Here is a 20,400-nt window from a genome sequence, read left to right as displayed (position 1 = left end):
CAGATCCCCTCACGAAGGGTCTGTGTAGGGTTAAGCATTTACATCATACGAGGTGCATTAGGCTGAAGAATGATATTAGTTTTAGTAATTAGATAACTTTCAAAACTTGTAATAGTTGAAATGTAATTGACATTTGATGATTAAATAAAAGCTGTCTTAATTTACTAGTATGGTACTTTCTTGTGTCAATCATTTACTATTGTTCCATTTTGCATGTTTTGACTCCAGAATAATTATATTATTCAAATTGTCCACAGTTGATCATACTTTGGAAGTAGGTATTGAAATATGATTGTCATGACTTGGGTTTGTAGATTTGTTTGAATTGTGTTAGACATAGCAATTGTTGCTACAACATTCATGAGTGCTCATAAGTTCAGATTACTGGATTCAACCCACGCTCACTTGTATCACTTCATGGAATTTATCTTGAGTGTCGTGAGACGGTAATATCATATAAGTCTTCAAACCAAGAGGTATGATTTGTTGACTATGAGTTGGTTGTACATTGATAGTATGAAAACACATCAGTAACTTTATATTATAAAACGTTCTATTATGTACAATTTGATGATTAGTTAGTACAAGCATATGAGTCAAAGTTTATTTGTTCCTTTTAGTCCTTGGAGTATTAAATACCATATCGTGGTCCCCTCGATGATTTTTTTTTTTGACTTATGTGATGGGCCGGTCAGAACTGAATTGATGCGTTCAATTAAGTTCTATGTCAAACAAATCAGAAATCGGGAAACAAACTGATGGACATTAAGTTCTATGTTAAAGAATCCAAACAACTTGTTCGTTCTTTCACTTCACTTCTGACTCCATTTTTCTTTTTTCATTTGTTTTCAGTTTTTTCGGGAATCTTCTGATTATTGCCTCCATCTCTGTGGCGTCGTCTCTACTTCCTTGTTTCGTCACCTGGTCCCCAATTGACTGACCCCCACCTCTACGACCATCGTCGCCGCCTCTATGACAATCGTCGCCACCTCTGTGAAATGTAGCTGAAGAAGCATGTGATTAAAGTAAGTATATTGATGGGTTTATGTGCGTTTTCTCTTTGGGATTGATTTTGATTTCTATGTGTCTCAATCACCACAAAGAAATAAGATCTCCCGCTCTTCAACTTCATGCATTTGAGCCGGTGGAACGCTAAAAGGTAATGCTTTGGTCTCTTTTAATCCACTTATCTTCATATTGAATCTCATTTTATTTAAATCGTAAAGTGATACCTCCCAATATCCCAGACACCTACCGATTAAGACATTTCTTTCAAATTGATTTCATTAAAGAATGGGCACTAAATTTTCAGGTCATTATCTTTTCTTTTTCTAATAATATTTACATCGATGTTGGTTATGCATCCTTTAGATTCATCTGAACAAGCTTGGTTTTTGAAAAGAAATAGTAAATTTAGATGCACGCCAAATGTTTGAGGAAATGTCTTGCTCTGTTTCTTTTTAAATACTAATGAAAACATGCACTGGATGTTTCAGTTAAGGAACATGAACCTTTTCTGGTTCCAGAGTAACACACAAACAACTTATTTGTAGAAGTGTAACATCCCGGAATAGCAAGAGTAGTGTTGAAGGGATAAAAGTGTAAATCTTGAAGGGCGACTCGGCGAGTCCATGGATGGACTCGGCGAGTAGAGTCGCGACTTTGGTCGCGTGTCAAGTGACCTACTCGGCGAGTCCAAAGATGGACTCGGCGAGTAGGTGCTGGGTGAAGAAAACCCTAAATCCGGGGAATGAGCCCTATATAAAGACCATTATGTTTCCTCCATAGCCTCCTTGATCCCCCTTGAGTCCCAGAAACACTAATTTCATGGAGGAACCCCATTGTTGAGCAAATTGGATCTTGGAGAGGTGTTGTTGAAGAAATCTTGGAGGAGAAGAGGCTTAGATCAAAGGGCTTTGCTTGTATTCGAGTTTCTTTGCTGTTGGGGCATTCTTTGGAGGTAATATTTCGTTCTTGGGCTGTGTTCTCTTATATTCTCATTTTTGGGGTTGTGTAGGAAGCTTAGTTGTGTGGCATCTTGAGTTTGAAGGATGGATCTGAGGTTGCTACCTCAGATCTGGAGTGGAGAAGATCTTAAGAGCATTAAAGCCCATGTTCTTGTGTTGTTAATGGAGCTATCATGTCCCAAACCTTAGTTCTAAGGTGAATAAGGCCTAGATCTCTTTAGATTCACGTAAAGTTTGCCACTTTACGTGATGGATGGATTGTAGGAGGTTGGATCTATGTTTTGGATCAATTGCATGGCCTGGAGTGCTTCTGAATTGATTCAGATCGGTGATACTCGGCGAGTCACATGGGTGGACTCGACGAGTTGCTTGAAGATGGCCTGGAACTCGGCGAGTTGGAAGAACAACTCGGCGAGTAGGTTGAAGATAGCCTTAGACTCGGCGAGTCTGTTCTTGGACTCGGCGAGTCTTGTCGAAGAGTCCCAATACTTCCTGGTTGAGTCGAGAATCGGTGAGTCAAGGGATGACTCGGTGAGTTGGGTGCGAGTGGACTCAGAGTTGCTGGACTCGACGAGTCTTGGGGTGACTCGGCGAGTTGGGTCGCTGATTGAGGAAAGTTCTGAGCATAGGGACTCGGCGAGTCATCGGGTTGACTCGGCGAGTAGGGTCATTCAGGGGTTGACTTTGACTTTGTCCAGGGTTGACTAGTTGTCTTCCAGGGGTATTTTGGTAATTAAGGGTATTTATTGAATTGAATGTTTTCGGTGTTCAGCGGAGGAGTTCGTGTCAGAGTTGGAGCAGTGGGATCTTATCCTTTCAGCCGGCAGTTTCGAGGTGAGTTATCCTCACTATATCAACAGGGTCTAAGGCACCAAGGCCGGCCCTTATCGGATTGAGATCCGGGTAGTTGTTATTATTTTGTTGTTGTGATATGCTTGTATCCTGAGAGTTTGGACGGTATATGTTAGAGACCTGATTGAGATCGGTATCCTGAGAGATAGGGAGATGCTATGCTAATGACTTGTTAGGTCGGTATCCTGCTTAGAGTATGCTATGCTATGTGATCTGCTAGATCGGCTTGTTTGAATGTGAACTGTTATATGATTATATGTTTATGTGTACATGGTTGTTTGGACTGGAGATGGGTTGAGGCGGTCCTGCTTTCTGCTGTAGGCCAAGATACTCAGGGCGGACCGGTTGTTCCGAAGGCCCAGCGAGCGATCCGGATATGCTGTAGGCCCCACGCGGGCGGACCAGATGTGCCGAGGCTCGGAGAGTGGACCAGGCCGACTGAAGGCCCGATGCGGGCAGACCAGTCATACTGTAGACTCAGAGAGTGGACCAGGTGAGTTGAAGGCCAAGTGCAGGCGGACCAATCACACTGTAGACTCGAAGGACATGACTAGACTCGGAGGATGGATCCGGTGGACTAAAGGCCGATGCGGCAGACCAGTCACACAGTAGACCCGATATGCATGGCTGTCCTATGTTCTGTTATGTTATGTACATTTTATATGTTATGGGCCGGAAGACAATATGTTTTGGACCGGAAGGTCGTAGCCTGGAAGGGCGTATATGTGGTTGGTATCTTGGGGGTAACTCACTAAGCTTTCGGGCTTACAGTTGTGGTTAATATTTTTCAGGTTCTTCAGGAGACTGTGGCAAGGCGAAGGCGTGATCGTACCGCTCCTCATGATTTTGTAGCAATGTGATTCTGGGAATACTCTAAATGATTTGTATTGAAAACCTTTTTGTAAACAATTTAATGAAATCGGGTTGTTTTTGAAAAATTTAAATTGGTTGTATTTTTCGGTCGTTACAAGTTGGTATCAGAGCCTTGGTTTGAGTGAATTGGAGGAACACTTGTGTGACTCCAGTCTCAAATCGAGGAGGGTTTTCAAAAGAGAATTTAAAATGTTTTTCAAAATAAGTAAAGGAGGACGCGGAGGTACGATCAGCCGGAGCCAGTAAGTAACCCCAAAATACCATACATGATATTTGTTTTATTGAGCTTTGATAGAATAGCATGCTAGAGTTAGGCTAGCGATCTTCAAGATTTTTCGATGTGTTGCCTGAATTATGATGCCTGCTAGCCTAGGATTTTCTTGTGAGAGATTTCTAGTGTTCCTCTAGTTGTGAGGATAGAGCGTTGTTATGTATATTTGTCTCTAGGGTGTTGTGGAAGTACTTCATACAAATATGGGTAGGTGTGGAAGGTAGTATGGGCCCGTACTACTGAAAGCACAGGATCCATATGCATATTAGGGAAACCATGACCTCTAGGGTTGGGTTGAGAGTTGGTTCCCAGGATAGTGGGAGGTGTCTGAGATTTTTGGTGGTTTATTTTCAGTATGGAGATTTCAGGGCATGCTGGGAGTGGATCCGGGTCAGGATCAGGAGCAGGAGAGGGAGTTCCGGGTGGGTCTGTACAGCCCGAGGTTGTCAGTCAGATGAGTACGCACGAGTTGGATGCGAGGATTCGTGAGATCCTGCATGATGAGGTTGTTGCATTGTTTCGGGCTGAGCTGCCGGAGTTGTTTGGGTCGATCAAGACCACCATGGTGGAGTATTTTGATGAGCGCTATGTGGCTCTCACGGAGATGGCTGCCGCGGCGGCTACAGCAGCTGTAGCAGCCGCAGGGGGAGGAGCTAGTAGAGGTTTTCAGTATCAGGACTTCGATAATACGAAGCCTCCCACTTTTGATGGAGTTCAGGATCCGATCGTTGCTATGAGATGGTTATCAGATGTGGAAGGATGTTTCTTCACGTGTTCATGCCCTGCTGATCAGAGGGTGAGGTGCGCTCTGAACCTGTTAAGGCTCGGGGCAAAGGATTGGTGGAGATTGACCATGGGGTCATACACGGATGCGCAGAGGACTGCGATTTCATGGGATCAGTTCAGAGGGATGTTCAGTACTCGTTATGTTCCGCAGGTCGAGAGGGAGAGGTTGGATCAGGAGTTCCTCGAGCTGAAGCAGGGTTCGGAGTCGGTGATGGAAATCACCAGGATGTTTACTGAGAGGGCGATGTTTTGCCCTGAGTTCGCTTCGGAGCAGGCTCAGATGTCCTGATATCTGAGTATGCTAAAGAGAGACATCAGGCAGTTTGTGTCTGCGTAGAGGTGTGAGACCTTGTTAGAGTTGCAGGAGGCCGCCAGGCGGCGTGGGTTAGAGATTGAGTTGCAGATGCGTAAGCTGAGGCAAGCTCCGGTTCAGTCGCAGCCAACGACGAAGCGGTCTAAGACCGTTGATTTCAGGATGGGAGAGCAGAGTAGCCACGTCTGTGGAAAGTGTGGAAGGGGTCACGCCGGAGTTTGTCGGTCCGGTGGTGCATGCCGCAAGTGTGGAAAGGATGGGCATTACGTGAGGGATTTTCGGCAATCAGTGCCAGTTCGGGATTTGAGGATCTGTCATCATTGTCATTAGGTTGGACACTTGAAGGTCAACTGTCCACAGCTTGTTGCGGGACCGGTGCAGGCTCCAGCACCGGCCACGTTGAGGATCACAGGTGGAGGTCAGCCCCCAAGGGCTTAGGGTCATGCTTTTCAGCTTGCTGCTGCGGGTATGTTTCTTTCCTATTGTCTTAATTATTTATGATTATTGTGGAGTATCGCCTATCTGATAGTCTCTTTGGATGGTTATAGAATCGCATTTCGGGTTTTCGTGTGGCATCTGTTGTTCCTTAGGGGTTGGTGAGTGGTGTTCGGGATTTTGTTTTGGTATCCTTTGTTCCGTAAAGGATCGTTATGGTTACGGATCAGTGCTTAGAGCTATCGTTGATTGTCTTTGTGAGGATTAGTGGCGGATGCGGCGTTGGTTTGAAGGCCGGGTAGCTTCTGCAGTCTGAGGAATGGAAAGTTAAAGATTGGGTTCCTTTCGAGCGGGTTGTTCAGTGTGGAAATATGTTTTTATGAAAGTTGTTAGCGCTGGTGAGGAACTAAGTGCGTGTAAGTGTTGTTTTTCTCTGCATTGTTGTTTTGGGAGATCGGTGATGGCGACCGGTGGTCAATTGTCAGTGTCTTAAGCGGGGGAGAATTGGAAATTCTCCGGATGGTCGTTAGGCTTGAGAGGTTGGTTAGCTGCTTGGGAATTCAACGGTATTTCGATCAGCCGAGAGCAAGCTCGTATGGGTGAGTAGCAGGTGTGCGGGGTGGAATACAGACCTAGGGCATTTGATTATGGGAGGCCTGGGAGCAGGCCGGGATCGAGTATGTATGATGGAGTTAGAGTTCGGAACCCTTAGAGGGCTAGAACGGTATGCACGAGAGGACTCCCCGAAGAGATAGCTCGGAATGATGAATTCTAGTTGAGCGGTCCGGATAGACTGAAGGCCGGTAGGCGTACCAGTTAGGCCGAAGGCTCGGAGGACGGTCCAGCCAGACTGAAGGCACTGAGAGCGTTCCAGGTTGGTTGAAGGTTCTGAGAGTGGTCCAGATTGGCTGAAGGCCTGGTGAGGTGGTCTAGTCATGTTGAAGACTCTGCGAGTACTGTTGGATCGGTTCAAGGTTATGGATTGCGTATGTTGCCGTGTGATTGCATTGGAAGGTTTGGCCCCGGGTAGTGATCTTGATCAGTGAAGATAGTGCATGGCTTAAGAGCCCCTGCGAAGAGAGTCAGAGTAGTTGTGTCGAATGGATATCGGGTGCGCTTTAAAGAGGTAGTGTAGCATGGGGTGAGCACCATAGTACCTGTCATGGTGACAGGGCGGGCGAGTGGTTTCCTTGGTAAGGAAAGAGGGAGGAATGAAATTCCGAAAGGGAGTGCGAATTCACGGAAGTGAAAGCGGCAGTGTAGAGTTATGTTTGGAGTGGTCCGACGGTGTTTTTTGAGTAGCATGTTTGCGGCAATGGAATAAAAGCTCATCCGACTTGTGATGTCTGCTCCGGGCGCGGAGGGAATTCTGCAGGCGTAGAGCCAATGGGGGGGGGGGGGGGGTTCGGAAGGGATGCAGGGAGAGAGTCTTGGACTCTCAGTGAGATTCTGATCCGGGTTTTGGGTATGTATTAGCGGTTCATCCTGGAAGGATGTTTGAGGATATCATCAGTGTATCGGGTTTTACAAACCTGAGGGTGCTAGAGCTAGTTCAGCATGTGTGTGTGATTGCAAGAGGAGAACTCGTGGGGGTTGCTCCGGGATTAAAGAGTGGGTCTTTCTGTCGTCATGGAATGGATAGAGTGGGATTCGGATTGGGGATCCGATGGTTCATGGTTTTCTAGCCATATGAGTCAAGTGAATGATGAGAATTGGAGCAGTAAGGAATCATGGGTAATTCTCGGTTGTGAGTGCGACTATCGGAGGGTACAGCCGGTGCCCGGTTTGAGACGGTGGTCGGACACCGTAAGGAAAGAGAGAGTGAGTTGAGTTTCCTGGGGTATGCCTTGAGGGACCTGGTCCGGTTAAAGCCAGGTGGTAAGTCGTGGGAGTATTTTGGAATTGAGTTGCCATAAGCTTCGAGGACGAAGCCTAATTTAAGTGGGGGAGAATTGTAACATCCCGGAATAGCAAGAGTAGTGTTGAAGGGCTAAAAGTGTAAATCTTGAAGGGCGACTCGGCGAGTCCATGGATGGACTCGGCGAGTAGAGTCGCGACTTTGGTCGCGTGTCAAGTGACCTACTCGGCGAGTCCAAAGATGGACTCGCCGAGTAGGTGCTGGGTGAAGAAAACCCTAAATCCGGGGAATGAGCCCTATATAAAGACCATTATGTTTCCTCCACAGCCTCCTTGATTCCCCTTGAGTCCCAGAAACACTAATTTCGTGGAGGAACCCCATTGTTGAGCAAATTGGATCTTGGAGAGGTGTTGTTGAAGAAATCTTGGAGGAGAAGAGGCTTGGATCAAAGGGCTTTGCTTGGATTCGAGTTTCTTTGCTGTTGGGGCATTCTTTCGAGGTAATATTTCGTTCTTGGGCTGTGTTCTCTTATATTCTCATTTTTGGGGTTGTGTGGGAAGCTTAGTTGTGTGGCATCTTGAGTTTGAAGGATGGATCTGAGGTTGCTACCTCAGATCTGGAGTGGAGAAGATCTTAAGAGCATTAAAGCCCCTGTTCTTGTGTTGTGAATGGAGCTATCATGTCCCAAACCTTAGTTCTAAGGTGAATAAGGCCTAGATCTCTTTAGATTCACGTAAAGTTTGCCACTTTACGTGATGGATGGATTGTAGGAGGTTGGATCTATGTTTTGGATCAATTGCATGGCCTGGAGTGCTTCTGAATTGATTCAGATCGGTGATACTCGGCGAGTCACATGGGTGGACTCGACGAGTTGCTTGAAGACGGCCTGGAACTCGGCGAGTTGGAAGAACAACTCGGTGAGTAGGTTGAAGATAGCATTAGACTCGGCGAGTCTGTTCTTGGACTCGACGAGTCTTGTCGAAGAGTCCCAATACTTCCTGCTTGAGTCGAGAATCGGTGAGTCAAGGGATGACTCGGTGAGTTGGGTGCGAGTGGACTCAGAGTTGCTGGACTCGACGAGTCTTGGGGTGACTCGGCGAGTTGGGTCGCTGATTGAGGAAAGTTCTGAGCATAGGGACTCGGCGAGTCATCGGGTTGACTCGGCGAGTAGGGTCATTCAGGGGTTGACTTTGACTTTGTCCAGGGTTGACTAGTTGTCTTCCAGGGGTATTTTGGTAATTAAGGGTATTTATTGAATTGAATGTTTTTGGTGTTCAGTGGAGGAGTTCGTGTCAGAGTTGGAGCAGTGGGATCTTATCCTTTCAGCCGGCAGTTTCGAGGTGAGTTATCCTCACTATATCAACAGGGTCTAAGGCACCAAGGCCGGCCCTTATCGGATTGAGATCCGGGTAGTTGTTATTATTTTGTTGTTGTGATATGCTTGTATCCTGAGAGTTTGGACGGTATATGTTAGAGACCTGATTGAGATCGGTATCCTGAGAGATAGGGAGATGCTATGCTAATGACTTGTTAGGTCGGTATCCTGCTTAGAGTATGCTATGCTATGTGATCTGCTAGATCGGCTTGTTTGAATGTGAACTGTTATATGATTATATGTTTATGTGTACATGGTTGTTTGGACTGGAGATGGGTTGAGGCGGTCCTGCTTTCTGCTGTAGGCCAAGATACTCAGGGCGGACCGGTTGTTCCGAAGGCCCAGCGAGCGGTCCGGATATGCTGTAGGCCCCACGCGGGCGGACCAGATGTGCCGAGGCTCGGAGAGTGGACCAGGCCGACTGAAGGCCCGATGCGGGCAGACCAGTCATACTGTAGACTCAGAGAGTGGACCAGGTGAGTTGAAGGCCAAGTGCAGGCGGACCAATCACACTGTAGACTCGAAGGACATGACTAGACTCGGAGGATGGATCCGGTGGACTAAAGGCCGATGCGGCAGACCAGTCACACAGTAGACCCGATATGCATGGTTGTCCTATGTTCTGTTATGTTATGTAGGTTTTATATGTTATGGGCCGGAAGACAATATGTTTTGGACCGGAAGGTCGTAGCCTGGAAGGGCGTATATGTGGTTGGTATCTTGGGGGTAACTCACTAAGCTTTCGGGCTTACAGTTGTGGTTAATATTTTTCAGGTTCTTCAGGAGACTGTGGCAAGGCGAAGGCGTGATCGTACCGCTCCTCATGATTTTGTAGCAATGTGATTCTGGGAATACTCTAAATGATTTGTATTGAAAACCTTTTTGTAAACAATTTAATGAAATCGGATTGTTTTTGAAAAATTTAAATTGGTTGTATTTTTCGGTCGTTACAAGAAGGTAATGATAATGACTCAAATACCCTTTCTTTTAACACTGACAAGCCAAGTAATGAATATTGAAACTTGAAAGCATTTAATGTGTTGTTTCAAGGATGAAGAATGAAGTATCATAGTACAATGGTCAGTTCTATATCTCTGGTATGAAATAACTCCACATATGCTTACATGATTTCAATCATATTTAAGACTTTTGTTTCTTCAGGTAATTTGATTCACATCAACTCTGAAATTCCAATTTTCACGTCTAATTAATTGTTTCATAATTTAGTGAAATCAACCATCAGCAACAGAGCTGATGATTATACCAAATATTTCATTGGTTAATTTCTGAAGAAATAATAACCAATACGTGAGTGAAATCATTATGTTTCCAACACCTCTTTCAATTATTGCTCAAATACATAATGTTTTTTTTATTGAATTTGTAGGAGATTGACACATCTTTCAGGGCATGTTACCACTACAGTCACATGTTTTCTTCATTTTGGAGCAAACCCGGTTGATCTTTCTAACCCAAATCGTTCGTTTGACTTTGGTAATAGATCAAATCTCTTTACACTGCAACTACTCTGGTTATGATGTTCATTTAATTTTGCCTGTGCATATTCAATTATGTCATTGCAGCTCTAAAATCATACATGAGGCTGCTATAATTTAGTTAATGTTATTAAAAGTGGTGATGATTATCATACAACATGTGATGACAACAATGCTCTTAACAATCAACCCCTTTTCCATTTTTTGTTATTTGTTGGTGTGGAATACCATCTGCATTGAAAAGTTATGTTGCTTTAGAAATATCATGTTAATTAACCATTTAAATGAAATCTCATTTCCTTTGTTGTGTTTTATTTTCTATCTTTTCTATACAAAGCAACCTTTTTAACATGTCGTTTGAGTGATATATGGTGGTTACAAATTGTGGCAATTAAACAAGTAGATCCACAAGTTTTATTAATCAAGTTGTTTGGTTTTCTTTTCTTTGGTATTTTAAGCTACATATCCTTTTGATGAATTCATGTTTATTCAAATAAAAACTTGTAGGATTATTCAACAAATTAAGCATGCTACAATAATTACATGTTGCTAAAGTGTTGTCCGCTACTGGTTTTCATAACGAAAAAAATTATTCAGCTTAAATTTGTTGTTTTTATATTTGTTTAGTATGGTTATGAAGGCTAACTTGTGTTATTTATGTTCCAATAAACAAACGGTTACTAGAGAGGCACATTTGATCTACTTTATGTACTCATTCGATAATCGAACATGCTATTGTTTTATTTTTTTATGTATTGGTAATTAACTCTACCATTTAATTTGTATCTAGGAGGATAATCGTATTAAGGAGCTGATTCAAAGCATGGATATAAAGTACTCATTTTTTGTGAAGCAGTAGCCGATCCGGTTAGTAAGCTACATAGTTATGCTTTCATTTGGTGTCTTGAATCAAGAAATAGTCATATTTTTAAAGGAACTCTCTCTATTTTTTTAATTTTCCTTCTTACTCTTCATCCAATTTACACAAAAATGGAGTCTAAATTAGATTACACACAGACTACAATTTTTATGTGGGCTAAGAGATGCTCATTTTGTTGTTTTTCTTCTACATTAGTAATCATTTTGTTGTTGGTACATTTATGTTATATATCTACACAATTTTCTATTTTTTAGTTTTCTAACAAAATTTGGTTTGTTCCCTGTCACTAATCTTTTCCATTTGCTTTTTTATAGTGGTAATTTGTATTGATTTCCGAGTAAAACGTGCTCTTTAGCTCTACTTTCAGGTGTCTATTTTGATTGCTTAAAACTCGAATTATAATATGTTTTTCATCAATTACTTGTGGAATTATTGTTGCAAATCTGGAAAATGTTGAATTGCAGCTGTTTTATGTGAAACACAGGAAATATGGATGTACAAATTCTAAAGAAGAGATCTCCAAACATTACCAACAACAAGTTGCATCCTTTTTTATGTTTTTTAGTTTTATTTTAATATTACCAAACAAACAATAATTCTTTAATGGTTTTATGCTTGTGGGTTTGTCTCATATTATCTCTCTATTATTATTACACTCAATAACAATTAACTTGAAGACTTTTATGTTTTTCTTTACCTGGGGTTTTGAGGAATGACGACAACTGGAATCCACAAACCCCGTTTCATAATTCTGTCCTACAATGGACTCTAGAAAATCTTTGTGAAAGCAATTGACTTTCACCGGCTTATCAGCTGCAGATTTATCAGTCCTTATGTGAAATCATGGAGGTAATACTCCATAGATTAAATCATCATATTCTTATACTACAACTGTATTTTTTAAATAATTATTTTAAACTGTTTGTTATGATAGGGTCACAAGGAATTATTAGATCGATCAGGCTGAATAAAATTTTATTGGGGAAGCATAATTTTCAATTGGCTCTTATTTAAGGTTTCTAGTAATGTTTTTAGTCATTTCAAAGTATCCTAACGATTTTGGTCCATGTTCTAAGTAAAATGACCATATAACCCTTTCTCTAATTATTTTACGAAGTTTTAACTATTTTATATTCATATACTTATTACTGTAATCTAAAATTTGGGCCTACCCTTAACCCTGGTTCTTCCCCCTTTTTTTCACGAAGCAGAGCTATGGTAAAAATGGTAACAACAAAACTTTACAAAAACAACAAATAAGGGAATAGGGTCCAAAACTTTTGGCGCTTAATATTGCAGATAAAAGGGAACAAATAAGGGAACCATAGTGCAAGAAAAAACTTTTGGCGCTTAATATTGCAAATAAAAGGGATACCGAGGGACCATTTGTGTGGTTTGTCTATAACTAATGCAGATATAGATTTAAATGTAAGTTGTCCCACATTTCTCTTTAAGTTGTGTAATTAGTTGTGTTGTTCACATGCTAAAGTAAAGGTATCCTACTTTATCTTCTAAAACCTTTTTCTGCAATTAAGATTGCAATAGATACAGATCTTGAACTTTACCATTTCATGACATGCCCACTACTATATTACAAGGTGCTTACTTTTCATGTTATTCTTTATAATCTTCCACACACTCAGATTAAACTTATGTTTCTCATTACATCATTATTTTTGGTTTTTTTCCAGCATATAGGCCTTTACTCTTCACCTACCTTCTTTTTCTCTCAAAATGGGGCCACATATGTGATTATCAGCTTGTATTGGAATTTCGTATCAAAGATGATGATGGTAAGTTTATAAAATTTATTTACCATTATTCTCTTAATAATAAGAGTAAATTACTTCATGTGTATTGTTGACTTTTTTTTGCAACATTTTTGGTCCGTGTTCCAAGAAAACGACTATTTTTGGCACCCAAAGCTGCAAAAACCACTTCATGTCTATTGTGTTTGATGTGGTTGATTAGTTTTAAAGATAAAGTTGGATAACTTTGGGCTTTGTAGTATTTTGTTTTCCTTTTTTTTTTGTTTTTTTTATTTTGGCTTCATTGAGACTATTCACTTTTTTGTTTTAAAGTTAGGAATGGAGTAAAACCTCCATTGCATAGGGTGAAGGTAATGCTTTCATTGCAATACCAGGAGAGGATGACTGCCAGCAACTTGGATATGGATTATTTAATTGAATCAAAATGATCTGGTAGTAAACAGTACCATGTTGTGGCAGTTGCATGTTATTTTCTCCATGGTTACATAGTATATGTACATAGACAACAGAACCAGAGCACAAAACATTTCAGAAACCATCTGTTATTTCATTGAGGTAAAAATTTTCTTACATGATATTGCAACGTGATTTCATTACTTTGTCGCGTACTATTATAAATGCAACTAAATTGATACAACTTGAGACATGATTGAATATTATATTTTGCAGGTATATTGGAATGATCATTAATTGCCATGATCTTAACAATGTGAGATAGAAGGATTCACAATGGCATAACTAAGAATATATCAAGAGTCCCACCATCTGATACCACACATATTATAATCTCCATGTTTTTATCTTTAATTACTTTCTTTTAGAATAGCTTGGATCAACATAAGATTTTTCCATCATATGTTGGCTTTGATTTATATTTCTTAAAAAATGGGGTTTTTGCTAGAAATTTTAAAAAGTTTGTTCTTAAATGTGGTCAAGGTTGGATAAGAGATTATACAAAAGTCATATTTCATTGTATTTAGTTCTCATTATTTATGGTTTTATGTTGTTAAAAGGAATGTGGACCTAAAGAACAATAAATCAACCAATTACGAAATGGAGCGGACGATTCTTGAAGAAGTGTGATTTCTTCCTTGTTATTAATTTTCATTCCTTGCGGAGGTGGTGTTTTTTTTTCCATCTCATCATGGAATTGAATGATAGTTTCTGATATGACATATTTTTATTTATGAATATTTGACATCACATGTCTATTAAATATATTGATTTGTTTATTATAGTAATATTAATCAACATTATAAGATGTTAACTGGTCTTATTTCAATACCCTTCGACCCCCGCAACGTGGGGGAAACCTATCTAGTTTGGAATTAATTTTGTGATCAAAAGAGTCTTATTAAATATATGGGAATTGATTGTGTAAATCATTCATTCTTATAAAATGGGATTATGATCCATGATTCATTAGATTGGGCTAAACCCATGGATCATGGAGAAAATGAAACGTCATGCCCATTAGGGTTTACATGGTGTAACCCTACATGTGACACACTATATAAAGAGCCCCATGGCAAGCAAAATCGGCACTAATACATAACGGTGAGGGCTAGCTGACTTTTGTGCGCAAGTGTTCTTCTCTTAAGGTATTCCAAGAGTTATGGTGTTATGTGAAGCATTTGAGGCATCACATTTGGGGTGCTAGGCTCACAAAGTCTTAAGGAATCCAAGCTACAAGAAAGGTATGTCATTCTACTAGTCTTTATATTACATATACCCCATGATATGCTAGTTAGGATGACACCTAAGAAAAATGAAAGTATACATGTATAATAGAGAAAACATAGATCCAAGGTTTCTAGGGTTGCATGTACATCATAGGAGTGTTAGATTGCTCAAAACCCTTCACCAACTTCTCTCTCAAGTCCTCCTTTTGTTTTTTGGTTTGTTATAAGACATTTGAGGCATCACACTTGAGGTGCTAGGTTCTCGAAAGACCAATTCCTACAAGCTAAAACAAAGAGGTAATATTTTAACTTACTTTTATGATTCATATGTCAAATTATATGCTAGTTGAATGATTCATGCTTTGGAAATTTTTATTGCATGTATAACGATAGAAAACTTATATTCAAAGCTATTACGGTTGTATGTGCACCATAGGAGTGGTTGAAAGACCCCAAATTTCGTATTTTTGAAAGAACCAAACTTTCATACTTCACAATATCATTACTCCAAAACATGCTATTTGCATCTTCATAAAAGCAATATTTTACATTGATAAACGGAATTACAAACTATTGGATACAAACCGTCTATTACAAAGTGTTATATATATTACATAACTACCCAGGATATTGTAATTTATACAAACATAAACTACAGTACAAAAGTACTATTACAAACTATTCTAAATCTTTCAATAGTATGTGAACATACTAGTTACTTATCACCTGCAATTGTTAAACATTGATAGGGTGAGCGGTGATGCTTAGTGAGTTCAAAAATAGATACAATATAACGTTATGCCATATATATACTTCAATGTGGCAAAAGCAAAGAAGAACAACAAGATGTATGTGAGATCATGTGACAAGCGTTCATATCAATCAAAGACTTTATTCAAAGATATACTTTTCAATTATGGATATACATTAATAAAGCTTTGGCCCAAATGTCATAGAAGACATGCAATTTCTGATTAACATCTTGTTAGATTTCAGGATTATAGTCCTGTCTAACCATTTGCCAATGCCATAGAATTGAAGTCATTCTCTTACGGAGACATCCTCTACATGGCCAGAGGCTACGTACCATTACCAATGTGAATCTAAGTCCTTTCACTGATCACATGGTCAAAGGTATTACAATTGCTATAAACATAGCGAATAAAATCACACGGGAAAATAACTCAGAATAATAACACTGAAAAGAACATAATACATATAACACATAACATACAACTGTTCCTATATATTAAACTCACCTTAAGTTAACCGGGGGTTAAAATAGTAATTTGGACAGCACTTCGGCTTTAAATATGTCTTTCTATGTTGAAAACCGGGAGCTTAATTGAAAACCGGGCTTTGCGAAGGTAGGGCTTCAAAACCGAAAAGATAAAATTTTCGGGCTTCTCAGGGTCTCGTGATGTGTTTCGGGTGTTAAAATTGATATCGGGGTTTCGGGAAAAGTCAAAATGAAGAAAATATGGAAAGAGGTGCTAAAAGTGGCAATTTTCAAATTCTAGCCGGCAGGGTTCGCACCCTCCTATTTATAGGGCCGAGGTTCGGAGTCGGCTGGGAAGGAAGCAAGCAGCGAAGCAGCTCGGTGGTGTCAGTAGAGAGGGGCAGGTGGCGCGAGAAGCGAAGGCCACGAGGGCTGCTGCGAGGCTTGGACGTGGCTTCGTATGCGAGAGGTAGGCGAGACGTGGAGGAGCGAGGTTCGGACACCGCAGCGAGGCGCGTCGGAGGATGATTGGCTCGCACTTCGGTCCAATCAGCATGCGACACGCGGTGCTTCTCGGAACGGCCACGTCTCTGGTGACGCTGCTGCTTCGTGCGAAGTGACGTGGCAGCGACGAGGGTCTCCGGTGGCTGGTACTGTTCATGCGAAATTCTCGGATTTCGAGCCCCGAACTTCTAAAATCCATAACATTCACATACAAGCTCCGTTTTTGACGTTCTTTATATGCACGCGTAGCTAAAATTACGCTCTATAACTTTCGTTTTGACTTCGTCAGCTAATTTTGACTTTAATTTTAATATTATTATTTTTTTACAGACCGGGATAGGAAAATCCGTTAAAAATTCATAACTTCTTCATCCAACATCCAATTTCATCAGACTTTTTACCGTTGTACTACATATGATGAGACCTTCGGTTCTCGTTTAGGATATATCGATCAAATATCGCTCGATCTAAAATTCGAGTTTTTAGCTGTCTACTGCTAAGTTGAAACTTCGAAAAATCATAACTTCCTCATACGAAGTCAGATTTTGACGTTCTTTTTATCGAATTTCTCGGTTTAACGAATACTACGACTTTCATTTAGATTACTAAGGCTAAAAATTAGTTTATCAAAAACTCACTTTTTACATCATTCGGTGTCGTGCCGGTTTTGTTGCGGATCTTCAGTTGGTCATAACTTCTTCGTTATAACTCGGATTTTGAAGAGGTTTTCGCCTACAAGTTTCTAACGAGATTCTATACAACATCAAATAATAAAATTGTACTTATGTAAAATTTTATATTTTTGCTAAATTTCACTATTTGGCTTTTAATTGGAATCTCATAAGGCTTCCAATATTTTCTGAGTGATTCTAAACATAGTTTTACTTCATTTCTAGTAAAAACCATATGTTAGAACTCAATACTCAATTTCACACAGTTTTTCACAATTTAATTCATTACAAAACACAATTTCAAAACGCGTATGTTACAAATACCTCCTCCTTTTGAGGTTTTCGTCTCTAAAATTACATCGATTAAAATAAATGGGGATATTTTTCTTTTATCTCATTGTTATTCTCCCAAGTATAGTTTGGGCCACGATGGTGTTTCCACTTGACAAGCACCAATTCTACTTCTTTATTGCGTAGCTTAGTTGTTCTTTCATTCACGATTTCTTCAGGCCTTTCCATGGGGATACCTTCAGCATCACTTTCCTTTCTTCCCAAATCGCAGAAGGCCTTTCCATGGGGATACCTTCAGCATCACGAAATCACCCACTTGGAATTCTATAGGTCGTCTTCTCTTTTCCGTATAGGACTTCTGTCGATCCTGGGCCGCTTTCATTCTTTCTCGTACGATTTGAATCTTGTCGGTGGTGTCTTGAATCATTTCAGGGCCTCCAAGGATCTTCTGTCCTACATCAAGCCAACATAACGACGTACGAAATTTGCGACCATATAATGCTTCATATGGTGGCATTTTGATTGAAGTGTGGTAACTGTTATTATACGAAAATTCGACAAGCGGTAAGTATTTATCCCAGTTACCACCGAACTCCAAGACACATGCACGAAGCATATCTTCTATTGTTTGGATTGTTCTCTCCGTCTGACCATCTTTCTGGGGATGATAATGTTGGATAAGGTGTCTAAGTCCATAACTTATTTGGTATATACTTGAACCGACCTGCATGGTCCATTTGGGTTGCATCTCATCCAAACTATTATGGATAATTTTATGAGAGTTATACACATATGTTTATTAATATATTATGAGTTATAATATATTAATATGAAGTTACGTTATTTAATTAGTTTTAATCTTAAATTAATTATGAATTAATTTAGAGATTAAAAGGAAGACTAATTAAATTATGGGCTATTTGTTTTATATAGTGTGGGCTAATACTCATTTGTTAATGGGCTAGGCTTATGTGGAAGTCCATGGATGATCCATGGAGCTTTTAACCCATGGATCCTTGGAAAGGAAAAGACATGGGTTATTAGGATTTCACCCTAACCATGCACACTATATAAGCATGCTTATGGAGCATGAAATGGAGCCTAAGAGAAAACTAGTGAACTAGTGTGTGTGTGCATGTGTGTGGCCGATTTTATACAAGGGTGTATACTCTCTCAAAGTTTTCCAAGAGTTTGTGGTGTTTGTGATTCCATTTGAGGCATTCACACTATTGGTGCTTGGCCCTCAAACTCCTTAGAACCAAACTCACCAAAAGGTATGTAATCTCTTCTAACTCTTTTATGTTGAAATGTTCCCCATGCCATGTTAGATAGGTTATAAACCTTGGAAAATTATTATTTTGCATGTATTTAGACAAACATAGATCCAAGGTTTATTAGGGTTGCATGCACACTTAGGAAGTGTTAGATTGCTCAAAACCCAACAGTGGTATCAGAGCCTAGGCTTGCTTGTTTGATACTTGATGCAAAATAGTGAAAAAAGTCGAAATCGTTGATGTCTGCATGGTAGACTCGCCGAGTCCAAGGCAAACTTCAACCTACTCGACGAGTCAGTTCTTGCACTCGACGAGTAGGATCGAAAGAGTGCAGATTCTCGACTTTTGCTGCTGGAAATGGAATAGAAACATTACCCTAAATTGTTTTTGTGTTATAAAACTTATTTTAGTTGGTGTAATGGTTGTTCTAATCCATTTGCAATAGCATATATCAAAATTCCATGATTTTATGTGTTCATATAATTCTTGAATTTTTGATGATCATGTTCATGTTCTTATGAATTTAGAAAATGATAGGAATTATTTGTTGAATTGTTTAGGATTAATTCTTTATCATTTATGTGTTTTAATGGAGTTCATAATTTGTCCTCAAGTTATGGATTTCCAAAGATCACTCTTATTTAACACACACTTAAAACACATAAGTTACATGAAAATGAAGAGTCTTCATTTTTATGAACCTTTAATTCATAAGTTATGAAATGAAGAGTTTTGCAAAGTTACAAAACTTGCCCTCAAGTTTTGGAATTTGTAAAGTTTCACACACTTTAATAAACTTTAATTCCAACCCTTAGAATTTTAATAGTTAAAATTCAACCCTTATACTATTTATAACATTAATGGTTAATTATTATATATATGTATAAGAATAAGTCGTTTTACCATTAGTAGGCCTCATTCACGAAGCCGATCTATAAGGTGGGTATAAGGTTGTTGCCTATAAAATGACGACTTAATGGGTGTATACTCTCACCCACCGCTTGCTTGATCGGTGGAGGGTCGTTAGCCGAACAGGTAGAACAATGACTTTAAATCCTCATTAAAAGTATAATGAATATTATAAAATAAATAAACTCTTTTAATTCCCAATCTTAGTTATTTTAGGAAAATGTGAACATGGTGCTAGTCCATGGAATTCACACTTTGTACCTTACCAAGTCGTTGGTGGAGCGTGTGTGGTTAACCGGCACACTAACTAGGACTAGTAAGGATCACGAAGGGTGACTTAATGTTTGTCATAGATCAATGGAGCGTGTGTGGTTAACCGGCACATTGATTAGGTGATAATATTAAGGGTACCAAGTGAATTAGCATGGTTATTCACACCTTGTTTTGTGATCCTCGGCATCCCAGTCACAAAACTTAAAGGGCACAATCGAGATTGAAACATGCCATTGAAAAGTTCAATGAATCTCAAAAGAATCTAGGAATTTCAACTCCAATTAAACCTAATAAATCATTTCGTTTTCATGGTGGAAATTGGTGAATCGTCATTCACCTACCTTTCAAATATATTATTACTTAGATTACGGCATCCCTCTTCTAAGTGTAATATATTGTGATTGGATCCTAGCCTTAATATTACATTTGGGTGTCTTATTAAGGATCCTAAATATCTAATCTAAACTTACTTTCTTCTTTCAGATGTCTTCCAACACTAATGCTTCAGGCTCTAACCCAACTGGTTCTTTCTCTCTCATGAATCTTTGTGGGAGGGTCATCTTTGATGGTTCCAACTGTTGGGTTATGAGCATTCTAACACTCCTAAGTGTACATGCAACCCTAAATACCTTGGATCTATGTTTTCTCTATTATACATGCAAATATGAACATCCAAGGTATTATCCTAATCTAGCATACAAA

This window comes from Lactuca saligna, chromosome 7 (genome assembly GCF_052625555.1).
Source record: "Lactuca saligna cultivar CGN05327 chromosome 7, ASM5262555v1, whole genome shotgun sequence".
Lineage (NCBI taxonomy): Eukaryota > Viridiplantae > Streptophyta > Magnoliopsida > Asterales > Asteraceae > Lactuca > Lactuca saligna.
The sequence above is the reverse complement of the archived record's forward strand: the minus strand, read 5'-3'. Positions refer to the sequence as shown.